The 23,244-nt window shown below is 42.8% G+C and overlaps 1 long non-coding RNA gene and 1 pseudogene across 1 annotated transcript; one reads left to right on the top strand and one right to left on the bottom strand.

Annotated features, from left to right (window-relative positions):
• Positions 1-1,928: 1,928 nt before the first annotated feature.
• Positions 1,929-12,476, bottom strand: LOC124551338. The gene is made up of 4 exons (XR_006967818.1): positions 12,364-12,476; positions 6,213-6,454; positions 3,977-4,207; positions 1,929-2,330 (listed from the first exon to the last, which is right to left on the bottom strand). It is a non-coding gene; the product is annotated as an uncharacterized LOC124551338 (long non-coding RNA).
• A 3,240-nt stretch (positions 12,477-15,716) lies between these two features.
• Positions 15,717-15,833, top strand: LOC124551449 (annotated as a pseudogene).
• The last annotated feature ends 7,411 nt before the right edge of the window (positions 15,834-23,244 follow it).

Raw genomic sequence — 23,244 nt, 5'->3', positions numbered from 1 at the left:
CAAGCATGGAATGGCGAACCCATGTCCATCATGCAAAGTCAGTTTTTCTGTCCCGAACCGGGTTGCAACCACTGGTCTGCCAGAGGTGGCAATTCTGTCCACCAAGTTTCACATCCCCACACATCCTCAAATCACCCCAGTACCTCTGTATCCTTCCTGCTGTACTTCATACCCACAATAGTAGAATTTCCTTACTTGCTGCCATTCTTAGTATTTCAATTGCAACGACTAGCATTACTCATCTACGGAAATCTATGGAAATACTTCACTTGGTTTCTTTAAGCGTGTGGAAGAGGAAGGATAAAAGAGCACTGATTTAGGTAGTAAGTGAATCACTAGACTACAAAACAAAGAATGTTTTCTCTGAAATCAATCCAAGCACTTTACAACAGCGTGACCGTGTGTGCATTGTATTTCTTTGGTTCCTCTTCAGTTCCATTCATCGGATCTTGAATGTCTGTTCCACTTCTGATTTTTTTTTAATAATACGTTGTTGGGTACTTTCATATTTCAGAATAATTTAGTACTACTATGCAGCTTGAAGATGGTGGGGGGTAAAGGAAAGGAGAGAAACTACTGAGGTCAGGAGGATCGGGACTTCACGCAGGATCAGTGGCGACGAGTGAAAAAGTGTAAGAGACCGGGATTCGAACCTAGGATCTCTTTTTCATCAAGCAGTTAGTTGCATTAATCACTGCACCATTCAGGTAAGGTGCTCATTGAAATTCCACTATCTCAACACGCCTCCCAGACGCCCCACATTCCCTCCTAGCGCAGTCTCCGTTTTCTTCTCCATGCTCGCTAGTTTGAGATTCGAGATAATCGAACGTAATATTGTGCATTCGCACTGAAGGTGGGGGGTTAGTTGCCCATCGAGGCAAATCAGTTCTGTTCTTTCAGACTGTGGAAAGGTGGCGATAGGCGGGGATGTGGGTCGCCTGGGAGGCAGGCCGAGACGGTTTGCAGTGCCTGGTTGGGACAGTGGCTAACACAACTGCCTATTAAGCAGGAGATCCTGGGTTCGAATCCCAGTTTGGCACACATTTTTGACGTCAATAGTTCCCTCCCTTTCATTTCTCTCCCCTCCTCCATCAATATACGTAATATGTATCACAGCTGCGGTTTTCACATGGTGTCTGTTCTTTCTAACATGTCCAAAAGAACAAACACCACGCGTTCATAGAGCTTACACATGTTCCTTCTGTTATTTTAGACGTGCTGGTGTTCGGTAGATTCAGTTGGCAAATAAATTACAGCTGTATAGAGCGAATGTAGTTTGTGCTTTCATGTTGTCTTCTAGACAGTATTGCAAACATGACAGCCATATGTCAAAAGACATGACTTTTGTCAATTTTTCATTTCATTTAGTATACACGTTGCACTCATTTAGGTCTTAGCCAAATCACTGGAATAACAAAAGAGTGTTGTTTCCTTTTAAAACAATTCAGGGACTGCACGTGGAGAATGTTCTCTGCATTGTAGCTTTTCTACTCCTTAATTACATCGATCAACAATCCGGACTGATTCATAATCCTCAAAAAAAGTCCAGAATGAGATTTTCACTCTGCAGCGGAGTGTGCGCTGATATGAAACTTCCTGGCAGATTAAAACTGTGTGCCGGATCGAGACTCGAACTCGGTCCCGAGCTCGAGTTTCGGTCCGGCACACAGTTTTAATCTGCCAGGAAGTTTGCGAACAAAGATGGAAATTTTGATAATTACTAATTGTGAAGTTGTTACTGCAGTGTTTTGGAGCATGAATATTTCATGTTGCTTCCATGTTGCCACTATAAACAAGAGCTGTATGCAAAAAAAAGTGGTTGAGATGGTTCCTCAATTTTTTTTGTTTATATTCAGCTTCCATTGACACAGATTTCAAATTAAGTAATAAACTATGGAACGAATAGAGTTTTTATTAAATGAGCACAAAGATTTTAGTTTTCACTAATCCCACTTAAGCATGTTTCTAGCTTTGTAACGGTCCCACTCTCGCTTAATTTCATCTATCAGGTCCTGAACCTCTTCGTAGCCCTCAAAAATATTTCTCGCCACCACCACCGACTGGACGATCATCTGGAGTCCCTGCTCCAAGTCGGGCTCGTCGTTTTCTAAGAAACGAGACAACTGTTTAAAGAAGAATTCGACCTGCTTCCCGGTGATAGTTATCCTGGTGGCCGTAGTCCTGAGTTTCCAGAGCAGCCTGCACACCCGGGCCTGGTCAGAGTCCATGCTCCGGAACGCACATTCCGCCATGTCGTTCATCACCTGGTTCAAGACCAGCTGCCCGACCTGCTGCCAGAACTCCGCCATCTTTCAGCTGGGAGCTTCGGCCTGCAAGAGAAAGACAACAGGTATGAGAAAAAGTTCAAATTGTGCTTTCGTGGAAATGCAGTGGTGCACAGTAATTCAGGCTTTCCACTTCGTGAAGGCATTGCCGCTATCTTAAGGAGACTACAGTTGTGGCCGGCCTGTGTTGCCGTGCGGTTCTAGGCGCTTCAGTCTGGAACCGCGCGACCGCTACGGTCGCAGGTTCGAATCCTGCCTCGGGCATGGATGTGTGTGATGTCCTTAGGTTAGTTAGGTTTAAGTACGAGTAGTTCTAAGTTCTAGGGGACTGATGACCTCAGATGCCTCACATGTTAAGTCCAATAGTGCTCAGAGCCATTTTGAACCTACAGTTGTGGAAAGACAGCTCTGGCGTTGAGAAACAGCTAATATCACTAAAATTAAACTAGGCTCAAAGCCTCCATGGGACTCCTGTCAAATTCCATAAATTTGCAGCTGAATTAACTTCCATTACAGCCATACAGCCGAAAAAAGGTGTGCCCGGAGATTGGAAAGGTGTACAGCTCACACCCCTCTTTAAGAAGGTCAGCAGAACTGATCCTCAAAACAGTCCCATTGACATCCATCTGTTGCAGAACCCTATAACATACTCCTAGCTCAAACATAAGAGTAAATTTAAGTCATCTTTTCCAACTATCATGTGAGGGTGGTGCATACGTTCGGAGCGGTTTTCCATAACTATAATAAACACAACATAATATACATGGCAGAGACTTTACTCATCAGTAGCTCGCTGCGGTAGCTTTTCGATCCCGACCAGGCACAAATATCCAACTTGTCCCACTGATACGAATCCATGCCCACTGGCAGCAAACGTCTTTAATTCCATTGTGTCTTGACACGAGATACACTACTGGGCATTAAAATTGCTACACCACGAAGATGACGTGCTACAGACGCGAAATTTATCCCACAGGAAGAAGATGCTGTGATATGCAAATGATTAGCTTTTCAGAGCATTCACACAAGGTTGGCGCCGGTGGCGACACCTACAACGTGCTGACGCGAGGAAAGTTTCCAACCGGTTTCTCATACACAAACAGCAGTTGACCGGCGTTGCATGGTGAAACGTTGTGATGCCTCGTGTAAGGAGGAAAAATGCGTACCATCACGTTTGCGACTTTGATAAAGGTCGGATTGTAGCCTATCGCGATTACGGTTTATCGTATCGCGACATTACTGTTCGCGTTGGTCGAGATCCAATGACCGTTAGCAGAATATGGAATCGGTGGGTTCAGGAAGGGTAATACGGAACGCCGTGCTGTATCCCAACGGCCTCGTATCACTAGCAGTCGAGATGACAGGCATCTTATCCGCATGGCTGTAACGGATCGTGCAGCCACGTCTCGATCCCTGAGTCAACAGATAGGGACGTTTGCAAGACAACAACGAACAGTTCGACGACGTTAGCAGCAGCATGGACTATCAGCTCGGAGACCATGGCTGCGGTTACCCTTGACGCTGCATCACGGACAGGAGCGCCTGCGATGGTGTACTCGACGTCGAACCTGCGACCGTAGCAGCAGCGCGGTTCCGGACTCAACCGCCTAGAACCGCTCGGCCACACCGGCCGGCAGTCTAGATTCGGCAGTGATACGTATGAGCAACTGAGACTGTAGGCTGCAACTCACCTCTCGGATGTATTTGCGCTGCCTCTGCGTAGTCGCTGGTTGGTCGCCCTCGCGACTGCTAATGTCCCAGAGGATGTGACCGTCGGTTGGTTTCTGCTGTGGGGTGTGAAGTTGGCGTTGTCTACTCCCGACTGGACAGACGGAAAACTGACCGGCCACCGACTGACAGGACGTGCTGCTTGATTGACGGCTGGTTGGGTATGGGTACAGTCCAAACAGACCCAAGTCTCACTGGGAAAGGAAGCAAAAATTTTAGAACTCGCATGCTATGAAAAATGCTGTTTCAAGGCGCTGTCAGATTAAAGAATCTTGAACACCGTGTATTTTTTACGTTTTCTTAGTACAAAACATCGACACATCGACGAAAGTAAAACATGGATAAGGCAATGTAGCCGACTTGAATTAGTTGACGCTGAAATAATTACATTAGGAAATAAGATATTAAGAGTTTTACTAGTTAGAAACTTGTTCGATTGATTACCGATCATTATTTCGACTCTTAGGGGATTTCTCCCTAAGAAAGTCATCGCCTTTCTTTTGTTTTACGAAAATATTTAGATTAGCTGCTGTTTACGCAATACTCGCTGCAGTCCGTCTTTTGCCCTACCTACAAGCAGCAGGTCGCCAACAAATAGCAGCGTATCAATAAATTCGCTTTGCGAACATGGCACTTGCATTAAGAAGCTTTCAGTTCCTATGCCTTTCGCTCTGAAATTTAAAGTTACTCTGCTCTTGACTGACTAGGGGTCAGCCATGGATTTTCGACTGAAGAAGGGGTCCGCCACATGAAAAGGTTGGGAAGCCCTGCTATAGGGGATGAAGCGGGAATATTCCCCGATGTCCCACAACAACTTCCGCAGTTTTCAATCGAAACTGGCCGAGAAAAGAATGTGATGCATTAATTATTGAACACGCCTCGTATTTGCAAATTGGCTGAACACAATGATTTCACCTCCGTAACTAACAAGGCTTTGCGGTGCGGTCGCAAAACAGACACTAAACTTATTACAGTGAACAGAGGCTTCAATGAACGAACGGACAGATCATAACTTTGCGAAAATAAAGAAAGTAAACTTTTCACTCGAGGGAAGACCTGAATCAAGGGCCTCTCGTACCGCAGCTGCTCACGCTAACCACGGGACCACGGTGTTCCTGAGCTCATGCCTTCCTTGATGTTGCCTATCTTGTACATGGACTACTCAGTTTGTATATTTTGCTTATTTTTTTCATAGTTCCACACAACTTCTTCCTGTTTTCTCGATTGATATGTGTTCAGTTTTCCAAGGCCTATCCACTGTGCCAACTTATAACTAAATCTGAGAACGGTGCGATGGGGAGGTTCCCTTGTAAGAAGAAAAATACGGAGGAAGGAAAGTTGGCCGGCCGGAGTGGCCGTGCGGTTCTAGGCGCTAGTCTAGAGCCGAGCGGCCGCTACGGTCGCAGGTTCGAATACTGCCTGGGGCATGGATATGTGTGATGTCCTTAGGTTAGTTAGGTTTAACTAGTTCTAAGTTCTAGGCGACTGATGACCTCAGAAGTTAAGTCCCATAGTGCTCAGAGCCATTTGAACCAAGGAAAGTTGTATTAATAAGGAGAAAAAGGAAGCCGCAAGTGTAATAATGATACACGTGACTCTACCAATGATCTGTTGACAGTGAAGTGTTCCAGTGTGCCAAGCTTTCACTCATATCATAGGAGAAGCCCAGATATAGTACAAAGTAACTTTGTATTATACTTCTAAATGTCAATTTCTGTTGAAATATTACTGTGTACAACAAATACTCAACTTAAATTTTCCCTGAGACATTTAAGTCTCTAATTTATCTACGATGAAAATGTCTCAGGGAAAATTTAATTGAAGATCTATACGATCACATGTGGTAGAGCACTTCCCCATTACGTTCAATGCTGGGGTGCTATTGCAATGTTGGAGAGCCCTGTTAATAGTGACAATATGTGGGGGATGTGAATTGGAGTTTGTGTTGGGGAGGGTACTTGGCTCGGGTAGTTCGTAAAGCTATGTTGACCATAATGCTGCGGTGGTTTAATGGTCAGCATATCTGCCTCGTAAGCAAGAAGACCCGGATTCGAGTTCCGGCCGCAGCACAAATTTAATTCACTTCCTCAGCTTCCAACGTTATCGTACAGAAATATTCAAATTATTAACAAATATTGTTTAGAAAATAGAGGCTCATTGGGTATTTCTGACCAGCTAAGGCCGTCGGCTCATACTCACCTCACAATTATGTACTTGTGCTGCCTGTGTGTAGTCCCTCGTGATCACTGGTTGTTCGACCTCTTACTGCTTATCTCCACAAGGTCTGACCCTTTCCTGGTTCCTGTGGCGGTTTGTGTGGTGATATTGGCTACCCTGGGACTGGAATGCCGACAGACTGACTCTCCACTCACTGACAGAAGACAGTATTTGACTGAGGTCTGTTTAGGTTTAGGGTACAATCCAAACGTAACCAATTTCCACTGAAAAAGGAAAAGCAAACTTTACATTTCGCATGCCATGAAAACATACACACATAAAATAACCTTCAATACCGCGTATTTTTGCACTTTTTTTTTCTACAAAACTCATCGACGAAAATAAAACAAGGGTAATGCAGTGTAGTCGAATTAAATTAGTTAATGTTGAGATAATTACATTAGGAAGAAAAACCCTAGAACTTTTCATATTTGTGCAGCAAAATAACAGGCGATTGACGAAACAGGGAGGATGCGTACCGAGGTGACAAAAATCATGGAATGGCGATATGCACATCTACAGACGGCCGTAGTATGGCGTACGAAAAGTATGAAAGACCAGTGGACTGGCGGAGCCTTCATTTGTACTCAGGTGATTCATGCCCAGAGGTTTCCGACGTGATTATGACCGTACGACGGGAATTAAGAGAGTGTGAACGCGGAATGGTAGCTGGAGCTTGAGGCATGGGACATTCCATTTCGGAAATCGTTAAGGAATTCAATATTCCGAGATCCATATTGTCAAGAATGTGCCGAGAATGCCAAATTTCAGGCATTTCCTCTCACCACCATATATATATATATATATATATATATATATATATATATATATATATATATATATATATATATTCAAGGCAGCTGCACTCCATCTAAACAACCCAAAAACGGCATCTTACTGGCTACCTAGAGTAACAAATTAACAATAGCATGCTTATAGATTGACTAGAATAAAGGAACAAATAACACATACGCAGTTTCTGACGGCCGACGAACTGTATTGGGCTATTGAGCAGTGATTAATTTAAAATAGCCACAACATATGCTAACCAGGTTAGGGGCGTATTTAGAGACAAGTGTCGAGCAAGGACCCTGGTCAGAAGGTAATCAAAACTAGCAGGATTCCCTTACACGGCAGACGTGGCAACACATCCGTTCATACTCCAGAATCAACTAGTGCAACAAAAATCATTGACACATTTCAGATAATATTTTAAAACAACATACTTAAATACCTTTGTTTACCAAAAGCCTCAATTAGTTAACAGGTTAGGCTGTTTTATTGAAGCTACGCAAATGAGGTACCAAGTTAAGGTCTTCAGTTTTACTTTGCCATTTAACACGCGTGGTAACGAGGAAAAGGGAGAATCCAACTAATTAATTGAAAGTCACTACTTGGATCCAGTATTTGACGATGCGCTCAAAATCAACAGACAAAGGTGAGAGTCAAGTTTACACTCGCAAACAGCACACGCAGAACACGAGCATAAGGTGAACCTTAAATAAACTGCTCCTTGTTCAGTCATTTACACACCGACGAAACAAATAATCTTCCCCGAGTTACTGTAGACGCCGGAATGCCCAGCTGCTTGCAAATGACGCAAAATAATGGTCGAAACGTCTTACTTTAAGTCCGACGACATCGGTAGGACAGGAGTTTCAATGAACAAGCAGGCCCATCCGCTTTAATCCACCTGCAACCAAGTCAGTAGCGTTGGCTGCTATCAAGGCCTTAACGATGCATCACACCTGACAAGAGTTACGCCAAACATCAACAAAACGGCGTGGCCTCCTGTACGCTCCCAGACGTCCGCAATTTGAGTTTCTCCTCCAGACCGAAACTCCCACGCAAACACGGCAGGCAAGCAGCCACAGCTAGAGAGCCTGTCTAGGGAGAGAGTGGCCAACCGGACGATACGGCGGCCATTTTTCTGCGGGCCAGTCGTGGAGTAGTGGAGTACACATTCACCGAATCAAAAGCACGAGACAATATGGCGAAGTCATTCGTTAAATGCCTTTCTTTACAGTTATAATACAGGGTGTTACAAAAAGGTACGGCCAAACTTTCAGGAAACATTCCTCACACACAAATAAAGAAAAGATGTTACGTGGACATGTGTCCGGAAACGCTTAATTTCCATGTTAGAACTCATTTTAGTTTCGTCAGTATGTACTGTACTTCCTCGATTCACCGCCAGTTGGCCCAATTGAAGGAAGGTAATGTTGACTTCGGTGCTTGTGTTGACATGCGACTCATTGCTCTACAGTACTAGCATCAAGCACATCAGTACGTAGCATCAACAGATTAGTGTTCATCGCGAACGTGGTTTTGCAGTCAGTGCAATGTTTACAAATGCGGAGTCGGCAGATGCCCATTAGATGTATGGATTAGCACGGGGCAATAGCCGTGGCGCGGTACGTTTGTATCGAGACAGATTTCCAGAACGAAGGTGTCCCGACAGGAAGACGTTCGAAGCAATTGATCGGCGTCTTAGGGAGCACGAAACATTCCAGCCTATGACTCGCGACTGGGGAAGACCTAGAACGACGAGGAGACTGCAATGGACGAGGCAATTCTTCGTGCAGTTGACGATAACCCTAATGTCAGCGTCAGAGAAGTTGCTGCTGTACAAGGTAACGTTGACCACGTCACTGTATGGAGAGTGCTACGGGAGCACCAGTTGTTCCCGTACCATGTACAGCGTGTGCAGGCACTATCAGCAGCTGATTGGCCTCCAGGGTACACTTCTGCGAATGGTTCATCCAACAGTGTGTCAATCCTCATTTCAGTGCAAATGTTCTCTTTACGGATGAGGCTTCATTCCAACGTGATCAAATTGTAAATTTTCACAATCAACATGTGTGGTCTGACGAGAATCCGCACGCAATTGTGCAATCACGTCATCAACACAGATTTTCTGTGAACTTTTGGGCAGGCATTGTTGGTGATGTCTTGATTGGGCCCCGTGTTCTTCCACCTACGCTCAATGGAGCACGTTATCATGATTTGATACGGGATACTCTACCTGTGCTGCTAGAACATGTGCCTTTACAAGTACGACACACCATGTGGTTCATGCACGATGGAGCTCCTGCACATTTCAGTCGAAGTGTTCGTACGCTTCTCAACAACAGATTCGGTGACCGATGGATTGGTAGAGGTGGACCAATCCCATGGCCTCCACGCTCTCCTGACCTCAACCGTCTTGACTTTCATTTATGGGGGCATTTGAAAGCTCTTGTCTACGCAACCCCGGTACCAAATGTAGAGACTCTTCGTGCTCGTATTGTGGACAGCTGTGATGCGATACGCCATTCTCCAGGGCTGCATCAGCGCATCAGGGATTCCACGCGACGGAGGGTGGATGCATGTGTCCTCGCTAACGGAGGACATTTTGAACATTTCCTGTAACAAAGTGTTTGAAGTCACGCTGGTACGTTCTGTTGTTGTGTGTTTCCATTCCATGATTAATGTGATTTGAAGAGAAGCAATAAAATTAGCTCTAACATGGAAAGTAAGCATTTCCGGACACATGTCCACATTACATATTTTCTGTCTTTGTGTGTGAGGAATGGTTCCTGAAAGTTTGGCCGTACCTTTTTGTAACACCCCGTATCCTCATAGTAGCCTACTACGTACAGCACAGGAAAATTTGATACAGTGGCTGTAAAAATTATTCGTTACTTGCATTTATCTCCTTTGAAGTTCGTTTACTAGACATATTGCAATGAAAGTAACGTAAATAAAAAAATATAATGTATAACATTTGTTTTTTAACGGAAGTGCATAAGGCTAAAGATGTAACGTACCTGTATTACGTCAGATGAATGAAAGTCTTAACCAGTTGTTTACTTGTGACATGCTAAAAGTGTGAGACGTATTAGAACTTCTTGTCACGTCTTCAAACTGTTTGCATGTCACACTCGTAGATAACAAACGAAAAAGAAAAAAGAGTACAAAAATCAGGTAATGTTAAATGTAGGCTACTGTAATAACGACCAAATATAACAAGAAAACTACCGTATCCCTTGTACCCCACAGTAAGTAGGCCTATTAAAAACTGTCTTCAAGAGTACCTACAATTATTTACTACGAATAATGTTTCAACAACCACGACAACTGCGGAAAACGTGCCTACAACTTGCCTGCGTCAACAGTCAGGCAATAATACTGAAACCAAAGTAATGCCTAGTGTTCTGATGCGGAACGAAATAGTTTGACGCTATAAAATCGAATGAGCATGGCACTACAATTACAGGAACTTTCCGTTTCCACCAAGTACTGTCAGATATTGGCTTCAGAAAAGCTTGTAATCCTACGAGTATGCACGAACTGTTAAAGAAATAAGAGCTTAAAAATGCAGAAATTTGTAATAGGCCTACCTGTTCTGCGTGACTAAGAATATTTAAAAAATTGACACCTTAAAATGCTAACATGGGAAATCCACCTTCGCCTCTATTGGAACAACCAAATGCAGCACAACCTGGCATCGCTTACGAACGTCGGCAGAACGAATTACAGATGTCAATAACAATACTGTACAATTATTAACGTGTTTACTTCAAACATGTAGGCCTACCGACTTCATCACAATACGCTTCATTATTTCAACTAAAAACGACATACAACTAAATCGAACATGCATGCACAAGGCATAACAAGTCTCTCAATAATTCAAATACCTTTTAATCGTTTCCAAAAGTCCTCTGAACTTCAATTCAACTCAAAAGCACGGCGAAGATAGGAAGCGCGAGAGACGTCTGGCAGAAAAATGGCGCCAAAGCTAATCAGCCAATCACAGGCAACTTCACCTATAGCCACTCTCTCTGTATACAGGATCTCTAGCCATAGCAACACCACAGCGCCCTCTGGCTAGGGTAAGGAAACAACAGAGCGCGAAGCGGGAATATCAAAAGGAAAGCGCCACAAACAAGGAGGAAACGCAGAGAACCAACCGAGACATTTCGTCACGGTTCAGTGCGTAAAGAATGTCGTAATTCACAAAAACCGCGCTTTTTAATTATAAGTAGCCCGCAAAATGGGTCATGCAGAAAACAGAGGGAAAACGTGAATGGCGGCAGCAAATGTTGTTATATTACAAACAAAACAAATAATTGAGGGCGTTGGGTGAAACAGCTACTCTCAGATAATGAGATTTTCAGAGGAGAAGAAGTCGTCGCAGGCCGCTTCAAGCCAGACGACTGTGGAAAAAAAATAAAACAACGGTACCTCCCGGTGTAATAGCTAAATTACTTAGTATATAGTGTCGAAAGTTCCATGCGGCTTTTCGCGTATGATGCTGTAGTATAGAGAGAGGTTGCAGCATTAGAAAATTGCAGGGAAATGCAGGAAGATCTGCAGCGGATAGGCACTTGGTGCAGGGAGTGGCAACTGACACTTAAAATAGACAAATGTAATGTATTGCGAATACATAGAAAGAAGGATCCTTTATTGTATGATTATATGATAGCGGAACAAACACTTGTAGCAGTTACTTCTGTAAAATATCTGGGAGTGTGCATGCGGAACGATTTGAAGTGGAATGATCATATAAAATTAATTGTTGGTAAGGCAGACACCAGGTTGAGATTCATTGGGAGAGTCCTTAGAAAATGTAGTCCATCAACAAAGGAGGTGGCTTACAAAACACTCGTTCGACCTATACTTGAGTATTGTTCATCATTGTGGGATCCGTACCAGGTCGGGTTGACGGAGGAGAAGGAGAAGATCCAAATAAGAGCGACGCGTTTCGTCACAGGGTTATTTGGTAACCGTGATAGCGTTACGGATATGTTTATCAAACTCAAGTAGCAGACTCTGCAAGAGAGGCGCTCTGCATCGCGGTATAGCTTGCTGTCCAGGTTTCAAGAGGGTGCGTTTCTGGATGAGGTATCGAATATATTGCTTCCCCCTACTTATACCTCCCGAGGAGATCACGAATGTAAGATTAGTGAGATTCGAGAGTGCACGGAGGGTTTCCGGCAGACGCTCTTCCCGGGAAACATACGCGACTGGAACAGGAAAGGGAGGTAATGACAGTGGCACGTAAAGTGCTCTCCGCCACACACCGTTGGGTGGCTTGCGGAGTATAAATGTAAATGTAGATGAATAGCTAAGAGAGAAAAACAGTTACCTGTACGAAAGTCCTGCTGGGTAGTGCCCGACCAATCGACTCCGACTGTGCCAGAGCTGCTGTTGGCACCCCTTATAAGACCGTCTGGTCTAGGCCTTATCGTTGAGAAGACGGTCTTCCACTGTTGCACGGAGACTGCAAGAAGTGCCGGGCGCACAATTGTGGGTATCCCCGGTTTCGGCGCCACAGACCTCTAGCTGGTATCTAGGTGATTCCCAGAACGCACTCCACGCTGATTGGCCGATTCTGACCTGCTTACAGATAGAGAAGGAAATCACTCGCAGAACTTTTGCGCCGCACTCTCTGCTGAAAGCAGTTCGCTAATGCTGATCTAGATAACCAGGGCCGCACAATGGCTTTGTTCTCCAAGCGGCAATATAATCTAGAGAGCTCAGGTGATCATATCTCCTCCAGCATCCATCAAATCTTACAGCAGTATCACAACAAATGTCACATTCTGCAGTACAGTTTCTCTTACAATAAATTAGCCACATTTCTGTGGCGTTTTTAGACAAATGTTCTTAAGTTGACATCTAGCTGTCAATCAACTCGTAAGGCCCAATAGTTTCATCCGCGCCCGTATGCCGCATTGTCGTCGCCTTTGTTATTAACTTTGGCTGCTAGATGGACTTAGCGTCTCTGTTCTCCTGTCGAGTTGATTTTCTTCATTCAGTTGCTCGGTTTTCATTACCATGATGGAGCCAGCCATAGGGCTAAACCACTTACAGAAAGCTGCTGCTTGTTAGCAACGCATAAACAATGTTAGAATGTTATTGTTGTCTTCAGCCAACGCACGCTCATAAACATATTGAAACGAATACAGAATACTGGATTTACATTTGGTGATGTTGTTATGGTCTTCAGTCCTGAGACTGGTTTGATGCAGCTCACCATGCTACTCTATCATGTGCAAGCTTCTTCATCTCCCAGTACCTACTGCAACCTACATCCTTCTGAACCTGCTTAGTGTATTCATCTCTTGGTCTCCCTCTACAATTTTTACCCTCCACGCTGCCCTCCAACGCTAAATTGTTGACCCCTTGATGCCTCAGAACGTGTCCTACCAACCAGTCCCTTCTTCTCAAGTTGTGCCATAAATTTCTCTTCTCCCCAATCCTATTCAATACCTCCTCATTAGTTATGTGATCTACCCATCTAATCTTCTTTAGCACCACGTTTCGAAAGCTTCTATTCTCTTCTTGTCCAAACTGTTTCACTTCCATACATGGCTACACTCCATTCAAATACTTTCAGAAACGCCTTCCTGACACTTAAATTTATAGTCGATGTTAACAAATTTCTCTTTCAGACACGCTTTCGTTGCCATTGCCAGTCTACATTTTATAACCTCGCTACTTCGACCATCATCAGTTATTTTGCTCCCCAAATAGCAAAACTCCTTTACTACTTTAAGTGTCTCATTTACTAATCTGATTCCCTCAGCATCACCCGACTTAATTCGACTACATTCCATTATCCTTGTTTAGCTTTAATTGATGTTCATCTTATATCCTCCTTTCAAGACACTGTCCATTCCGTTCAACTGCTCTTCCAAGTCCTTTGCTCAAATGGTTCAAATGGCTCTGAGCACTATGGGACTCAACTGCTGTGGTCATAAGTCCCCTAGAACTTAGAACTACTTAAACCTAACTAACCTAAGGACATCACACACATCCATGCCCGAGGCAGGATTCGAACCTGCGACCGTAGCGGTCATGCGGTTCCAATCTGAAGCGCCTTTAACCGCGCGGCCACTCCAAGTCCTTTGCTGTTTCTGACAGAATTACAATGTCATCGGCAAACCTCAAAGTTTTTATTTCATCTCCATGGATTTTAATACTTACTCCGAATTTTTCTTTTGTTTCCTTTACTGCTTGCTCAATATACAGATTGAATAACATCAGGGAGAGGCTACAACCCTGTCTCACTCCCTTCCCAACCACGGCTTCCCTTTCATGTCCCTCGACTCTTACAACTGCCATCTAGTTTCTGTACAAATTGTAAATAGACCTTCGCTCCCTGTATTTTACCCCTGCCACCTTTAGAATTTGAAGGGATTATTCCAGTCAACATTGTCAAAAGCTTTCTCTAAATCTACAAATGGTAGAAACGTAGGGTTGCCTTTCCTTAATCTAAGATAAGTCGTAGGGTCAGTATTGCCTCACGTGTTCCAACATTTCTACGGAATCCAAACTGATCTTCCCCGAGGTCGGCTTCTACCAGTTATTACGTGCGTCAGTAAAGAATTCGCGTTAGTATATTGCAGCCGTGACTTATTAACCTGACAGTTCGGTAATTTTCACATCTGTCAACACCTGCTTTCTTTGGGATTGGAATTATTATATTCTTCTTGAGGTCTGAGGGTATTTCGCCTGTCTCATACATCTTGCTCACCAGATTGTGGAATTTTGTCAGGACTGGCTCTCCCAAGGCCGTTAGTAGTTCCAATGGAATATTGTCTACTCCCGGGGCTTTGTTTTGACTCGGGGCTTTCAGTGCTCTATCAAACTCTTGACGCAGTATCGTATCTTCCATTTCATCTTCATCTAAATCCTCTTCCATTTCCATAATATTGTCCTCAAGTACATCGCCCTTGTATAGACCCTCTATATACTCCTTCCACCTTTCTGCTTTCCATTCTTTGCTTAGAACTGGGTTCCCATCTGAGCTTTTGATATTTATACAAGTGGGTCTCTTTTATCGAAAGGTCTCTTTACTTTTTCTGTAGGCAGTATCTATCTTACCCCTAGTGAAATATGCCTCTACATCTTTACATTTGTTCTCTAGCCATCCCTGCTTAGCCATTTTTCACTTTCTGTCGATCTCATTTTTGAGACGTTTGTATTCCTTTTTGCCTGCTTCATTTACTGCATTTTTATATTTTCTCCTTTCATCAATTAAATTCAATATTTCTTCTGTTAGAATAATGCTGAAAAATTCGGCTTCAAGCAAGTGACGCTTAACAAGGTTCTCTTTGGATATACGTAACACACGAGGCATAGATTCGTGACAGTCAAGTAAATTTTCTTCAGCTATTTATAAACATGCACGGAGGTGGTCCACCAGTTTATTGCCCCAACAAAAGACTTGCTACCAATATGCTGTTGGTCTTCCGACTCGGAAGGTAGATGATTCGCTGCCTAAAAATGTGGAGGAGAACAAAATCGGTTTCTACAGCGTTTACATCCACACACATATACATAACCAGGAGCTCACCTATTAAGGAGTCAACATCAATGCATCGCCATTCTGTGACTGTGACAAGGATCAATCAGAAATCTATGTTTTGTTCTCTCGCTGCCGGTGTCAAGTCACAGGTTGCTATAATTTTCAGTTGTCTATTTACGTCTTTGGGCAACGGCCGTGCCACAGTGGATACACCGGTTCCCGTGAGATCACCGAAGTTAAGCGCTGTCGGGCGTGGCCGGCACTTGGATGGGTGACCATCCAGCTGCCATGCGCTGTTGCCATTTTCCGAGGTGCACTCAGCCTCGTGATGCCAATTGAGGAGCTACTCGACCGAATAGTAATGGCTACGGGCAAAGAAAACCATCGTAACGACTGGGAGAGCGGTGTGCTGACCACACGCCCCTCCTATCCGCTTCCTCAACCGAGGATGACCCGGCGGTCGGATGGTCCCGATGGGCCACTTGTGGCCTGAAGACGTAGCGCGTTATTTACCTATTTATTTAAGTTCTTTACCGTGAAATACTGCATTAATGCCATCTTTGAGCTCATTTGGTGGTGTTTTTGCATTGCCAATGAATTTTATTTCTGTCCGGTGAAATTAATAGTCCACTTTTCACTGCTTCTTCCTCTGATATTCAACCTTTGAGTTCAAGTTCTAATTTGTGGTAAGGTCTTATGGGACCAAACTGCTGAGCTCATTGGTCCCTAAGCTTACACACTACGTAATCTAAGTTAAAATAACTTACGCTAAGGACGACACACACACCCCGAGGGAGGACTCGAACCTCCGAAGGGGGGGCGTAGGGGGGAGGGGGGGGGTAGCCCCGCGGACCGTGACAAGACGCCCCAGACCACGACGGCTCAGGTTCTAGCCTATATTATGTTGCACCTGCCCTTCTGTATTCTCTTAAATTGTTTTTGAAGCGCAGTTGAATAGTAATGGGTCTTCTTGTCTCACTATTGTGTCTATATTAAATTATTAGGTTGATTCTCTTATAAAACTTGACATTCAACCCGTTCTCTGTGTTTCCTTAATGATGTCTGCTGATATAATACAATTCTACTAATCGTCCCAAGAGAGATTCTCGATTTTTGCTGTCATATGCATTTATGCTTTTCGAAAGCGACAGACGTATAAGTAGAACTTGGATTTATAGTCACTATAAAGTATTAAAGTATGAATATACGCAAGCGTGAATACACTAAATACCTGGTAAATATGCTCTAAAAACTTTAGAGTATGCATAAAAAATAAAATACATTATTTCAACTTTGTCGCAATTATTAATCTTGATGAATTAATCAAATTGTAAATTTCTTCTTAAACTCAGTCATTAACAAAATTAATGTTTACTACTGACTCTCTCTCTCTCTCTCTCTCTCTCTCTCTCTCTCTCTCTCTCTCTCTTAATCTATTTTACCATTGGCTGTTTTTATTGCAAAAAACAGCTAAATATTTTTTACAATCTTCTGGAAGAAATGATTTTCTTCTGTCGCTTAAATTAATTTGATATGAAGAGAAAGATACCTCTACTTCACACGAAAATACAGGCACTACCGAGAAGACTCTTTGTCACTTTCAGAATAAGCGTCAAGTTGTTTTTCAGATTCTTCTTGTAGCACATTATTCACATTCCAAAGAAATATAAAACCTGGATTCCTTGCCTCAGTTTTCTCAGTTTTGTTACGAAGAGACTTTCATATTTTTCCTGGCACGTCTCCAGAGATAGCTGTTTTGTATGCGTGCGTGGCAGAAGGCAGAGGCATCTCTTTTTCTCTCAAACGTGTGATTACGACTGGGAGTTTACTAGAATAGGTCTTAACAAATACTTATTCACTTGGGAGACTTTGATACTGCAAGCACTAACTGCTGCAGCAGGGATGCTTGCAGCTTCTTTCCTGTCGATGCAAAGACTCACAGATGCAAAGAAAATAGTTTTTCAGCAGGCCGTCAGATTCCGTCCCCACAGGACATGATTTCACTTTTCAGGGGGGTACCCATTCAGGGGTATGTATTAATTGAGTATTACGATAATTTACTATACCTTTCGTTCTTGATAGGACCTATTATGAATAAAAAATAAATGACCCTTGTGTAGATTTGTAATTTGATTAACTGGATTTCGGCTGTTATGTCATCAACAAAGAGTCTGTGAGATCAAAAGTTTTATACCATCTCAATTGGCTGTCAAATATGACCGTTATAATATCCAATATCAAAATACTGTGAGAAAAACTATTTTAATAAAAATGTTAAGTAAAATTATTAAGACCAGTTATAGATACATAGTATATTGAGTTAATGAATTACATGACAAATTACAATTGTTCAGAGAAAAAAATAAATTGAGCTACATGTGGTAACACTTGTGACATGTTTCAAGAGTATGACTGAACAAGACAATATTCTCTTAAACAAGTACTATGTAATATTAAAAGTAAGACAAATGGTGAAACTAAACTTTGTAGTGAAACAACTCTGGTAACACAAAGTAAAATTATAGAGTGAGTGAATTCACAGTAGCTGAAATGAAGTAACACATGGAACATAAAAGTAGGCGGAGTAATTCGTAAAGTAGTCTTTGTGGGTATTTCTAGTATCTGCTGTCAGATGTGGTGAGTGAGGCACTGTATCTGATCATAGTCTGGGAAAATGATCATATGGTGATTAATTTCCAGTATTTCAAGATGAGAGAAGATAAATATTATCTTACTCACACAACAGGGTCCGTACAATAATTTGTAGGGTGATCGAACGGTGGGGCGGGGGCATGGAGTATTTTTAATATTTTTGTAGACAAATGGTGACTTACAAGTGCCCATACAAAAGTTTCAGTTCCGAGATTTAAAACGCTGAGTAATACCGACTTTTAAATCATTCTCAAAGAACAATACCTAACTACACTATATTTTTTCCTTCACCTGAGAGGTAGGGGATAGGGAAGGGCTGCTAGACCCCCCCCTCCCCCCCCCGCTTTCCCTAGTCATACCCTTAGTCATACCCTTAGTTAAACAATAAATACTAGCTGGGGTACGCATCTTCGCCAAGGCAGTTGATACGAAACTATATGGTAGTTCCAATAAAAGGATAAACTTTAAAGCGTAAGAGGTAGAAATTTTTTAATGAAAAAATATTCTAACTATTTACAATACTTGTTAAAGTATAAGAGGTTGTTGTTGTTGTGGTCTTCAGCCCTGAGACTGGTTTCATGCAGCTGTCCATGCTACTCTATCCTGTACAAGCTTCTTCATCTCCCAGTACCTACTGTAGCCTACATCCTTCTGAATCTGAATCTGCTTAGTGTATTCATCTCTTGGTCTCCCTCTACGATTTTTACCCTCCACGCTGCCCTCCAGTACTAATTTGGTAATCCGTTGATGCCTCAGAACATGTCCTACCAACCGGTCTCTTCTTCTTGTCAAGTTGTGCCACAAACTCCTCTTCTCTCCAACTCTATTCAATGCCTCCTCATTAGTTATGTGATCTACCCATCTAATCTCCAGCACTCTTCTGTAGCACCACATTTCGAAAGCTTCTATTCACTTCTTGTCTAAACTATTTATCGTACATGTTTCACTTCCATACATGGCTACACACCATACAAATACTTTCAGAAACGACTTCCTAACACTTAAATCAATACTCGATGTTAACAAATTTCTCTTCTTCAGAAACGCTTTCCTTGCCATTGCCAGTCTACAATTTATATCCTCTCTACTTCGACCATCATCAGTTATTTTGCTCCCCAAACAGCAAAACTCTTTTACTACTTTGTCTCATTTCCTAATCTAATTCCCTCAGCATCACCCGACTTAATTCGACTACGTTCCATTATCCTCGTTTTGCTTTTGTTGATGTTCATCTTATACCCTCCTTTCAAGACACTGTCCATTCCGTTCCACTGCTCTTCCAAGTCCTTTGCTGCCTCCGATAGAATTACAATGTCATCGGCGAACCTCAAAGTTTTTATTTGTTCTCCATGGATTTTAATACCTACTCCGAAATTTTCTTTTGTTTCCTTTACTGCTTGCTCAATATACAGATTGAATAACATCGGGGAGAGGCCACAACCCTGTCTCACTCCATTCCCAACCACTGCTTCCCTTTCATGTCCCTCGACTCTTATAACTACCATCTGGTTTCTGTACAAATTGTAAACAGCCTTTCGCTCCCTGTATTTTACCCCTGCCACCTTCAGAATTTGAAAGAGAGTATTCCAGTCAACATTGCCAAAAGCTTTTTCTAAGTCTACAAATGCTAGAAACGTAGGTTTGCCTTTCCTTAATCTTTCTTCTAAGGTAATTTGTAGGGCCAGTATTGCCTCACGTGTTCCAACATTTCTACTGGATCCAAACTGATCTTCCCCGAGGTCGGCTTCTACCAGTTTTTCCATTCGTCTGTAAAGAATTCGTTTTAGTATTTTGCAGCTGTGATTTATTCTAACTATTTACAGTATTTGTTTGTAAACAAAATTTTCATTGATCTGTCCGGGATATATATGCACAAAGTTTTCGAATTTCCTACTCGAGAGCAAGCGACATACAGTATATCTGACAGTGAAAGAAGCAGGAGTCTTTGAGGTTGATGTCGCAGTATTTTCAAGTTCGTCCTTGCGCTTTGTTAACTGTAAAACTGTGGTCTAATTCGATTAGAAATTGCAGTCTTTTAAACTGGAATGGCAGTTCAGCGAGGATCAGTGGTATTCTGTGGATAGATAGTCATATCATTTGTACCTTCCAGTTGTGACTTCAGCTTCGATGATGTTATTCGATAACTGTTTGACGATCATCCTTGTTCCATTAGATATTTTTGGTGAGATGAGATTTCTGAGTTGGTTGAACGGAGATCTAGTTTAAAGTCGAAGGCAGTTTTATGGCATTCCTGGTATTTGCACAGAATTTAGAAATTTTTTAGGGAAGTTCACACTGTCTTGATATCGTCAACAATATTATTTTCAGTTGCCAGAATTGCCCTTTCATGTTGCTAATCCGCATTGATATGGTCGTGAACAATGTTTGGATAAATCTGGTCGATGAGTTTGTTTCCAGCAGTGGCTTCGTTGCAGAAATCACTGTTTAGCTTAATGAGATCGGTCATCTGGTCAGTAAGATATATGCCTTCTCCTATTTGTGGAAGTTGTTGAGCAAAATTTGCTTTTGTTTCGTCTTATGACAGTTCAACTCTCATATTATTTGTTAGTCGCAGTATTTGTACCTGTGGCCAGAGATGTGATTTTCTGAAGCATGCATTGATATCGTCTGCTGATGTTGGTTTGGGCATAACTGGAAGTGTTTTTCGAAAATCTCCTGAGAGTATTGAGTAGAGCTTCCCCCATCACTTCAGAGTTTCCTCACAGTTCTTGTCCATGACTTCGGTTGATTTTTTATGTGCCATTGCTTTAGAAGTTCATCCTGTCCACATACTCTTGAGATTTTACGTACCGGGAATTGTTCCTCGGCTATATTCCACGGTAGTCGTAGGGCGGAATGGGCTGCAATGCTGCATGATGCCGGTGCAAGTGCGATGTGTTTCCACCAGCAATAGCTTTATTAGAAACGTTTTCCAGCCGACGTCTGGTGCGTCCAAGTAATTACGAAGGTTGGAACTTAAATAGTGGCAACACTATGCAGTGGAATCTACTATTGTCGCTGATGGCACACGTTGTTGACATACCTACCTTACCTCCGAGCAAATGGACAGCTCGTCCCACGTCACCGACGTGCGCACAATCAAGGGAAACACCGTCACTTGTGAGCGAGAGGTCTACCGTATCGGTGTCACTATGTTTTCGAAACAGGAACAACGGAGTTGGATCATGACTGAATGTGCCGTCAATGCACAGTATTACTGTTTGTTTTTGCAGCATCACCTGCGACCAGCTTGGCGAAAGAAGCGGCGACACTTTCTACGCAACCCACCCATTCAAAAATGGCTCTAAGCACTTTGGGACTTAACCTCTGAGGTCATCAGTCCCCTAGACGTAGAACTACTTAAACCTAACTAACCGAAGCACATCACACACATCCATGCCCGAGGCAGGATTCGAACCTGTGACCGTAGCAGCCGGGTGGTTCCGGACTGAAGCCCCTGTAACCGCTCGGCCACAGCGGCCGGTGCAACCCACCCACCACTTTGCATGACAATGACCTCCTAGAGTGGTGGTGATGCAGCGCAAGCTGTGGCTACTCTGTTCAGTGGGACTGGGAAGTGCTGTACCATCCACCATGTTCCCCGGACTTAAGTCCCTGTGACTTTGATTTGATTCCGAAGATGAAGGAACCACGTCGTGGGATTCGTTTCAGAACTGTTCCAGAGATTCGACAGGCAGTAGACCGCTCCATTCGCACCATCAACAGAATAGGCTCTCGTAACTGCATATGAAACGTCCCCTTAGAAAAATTTATGAATGACCGTACTGGAGAAACTCTTACATTGTTAGATTTTCAAACAGCTGAGCAAAACTGAACGTACTCAGACATTTCTCTCTTATTCTGATCATCACTAAACTGACACACAATATTTTTAGCGCAACGCAATCTGACTTTCAATAATCCCTACAAAAGAATGGCCCTGACTAACAATAACCTACACCTTTCATGAATTACTAATTTCACAAAAATCTTCTTTACTCGAACTGCTGCAATACAGCGAGCGCCAATACTGCCAGCTAAATGAAAGATTCAAACTACTGAAGGCACTAACTACTGATAGGCATAGTTAGCAAATGAAAGATTTTTATAGAGAACAAACAATGTATTTACCTTAATAGTGTTCAAAATTCATCATATATATATTAGTACATGGCATCCAGTCTTACAAATTTCCTTTCTCTGACGGTCAGACGTCCAGATCGCCATCTCTCTCCACACATCCACCACTGCTGGCGGCTCACTTCACACTGCGAAACGCTACGCGCTGTTCACATCCAACTGCCCAACATTAAAATAGAGAATATTCCAACAATGCCAACCAGCCACAGATTGCACACTGCACAGTCAGTGATTTTCATACAGAGAGCTACGTGGCGTTACCAACATAAAAACTTGAACAGCCTACTTACACATACTACGCCTTCCACATCGCTGACAACGGGTTTTACACAACTCTGGTGACTACTTGGAAGGACAGTAACAAGACTAAACATAGAACTATTTTGTAGCGGTTGTGAATAAATATTTGCCACTATTTAGATTCCAACCATCGCAATTCCGCAAGTGTTGTCTATCCGTTCCATGATAACGTTGTAAATTTCCTTTTGATTGTCATTGAAGAGTGGATTGATGTGAGCAATGTATTGAAGTAGTTCGTTGATGTTGTAGCTTTTTTCCTTTGTAATTTAGAAGTTTGGCGCACTGATAGCATATTTTCGTGGTCCTTGCATCTCAAGTTGTACTAAGATCTGGTTGTTTATTGCTAAACATTTATCTTCTAGGCGAATGAGTGTCTCATTGAAGATGTCGTCATTGAATTCGATGCTCATTTCAGGATGAGCTTGTCGGATTTTGTACCATAATTCATCACTCTCATCGTTGAAGGTGTCCCATAACTGTTTTGGATTCGATGGGTTATATGTTGTTGGAATTATGGCGGATAAGTGTCTCATTTCAAATAACTTACGGGTGTACTGCCGGGTGACGTCGCCGGCAGCAAACCCGTAAGTTTGAACATTCAATTCGCCGGGAAAAGTTAAG

This window comes from Schistocerca americana, chromosome 9, assembly GCF_021461395.2.
Source record: "Schistocerca americana isolate TAMUIC-IGC-003095 chromosome 9, iqSchAmer2.1, whole genome shotgun sequence".
NCBI classification, from domain to species: domain Eukaryota; kingdom Metazoa; phylum Arthropoda; class Insecta; order Orthoptera; family Acrididae; genus Schistocerca; species Schistocerca americana.
The sequence above is the reverse complement of the archived record's forward strand: the minus strand, read 5'-3'. Positions and strand labels throughout refer to the sequence as shown.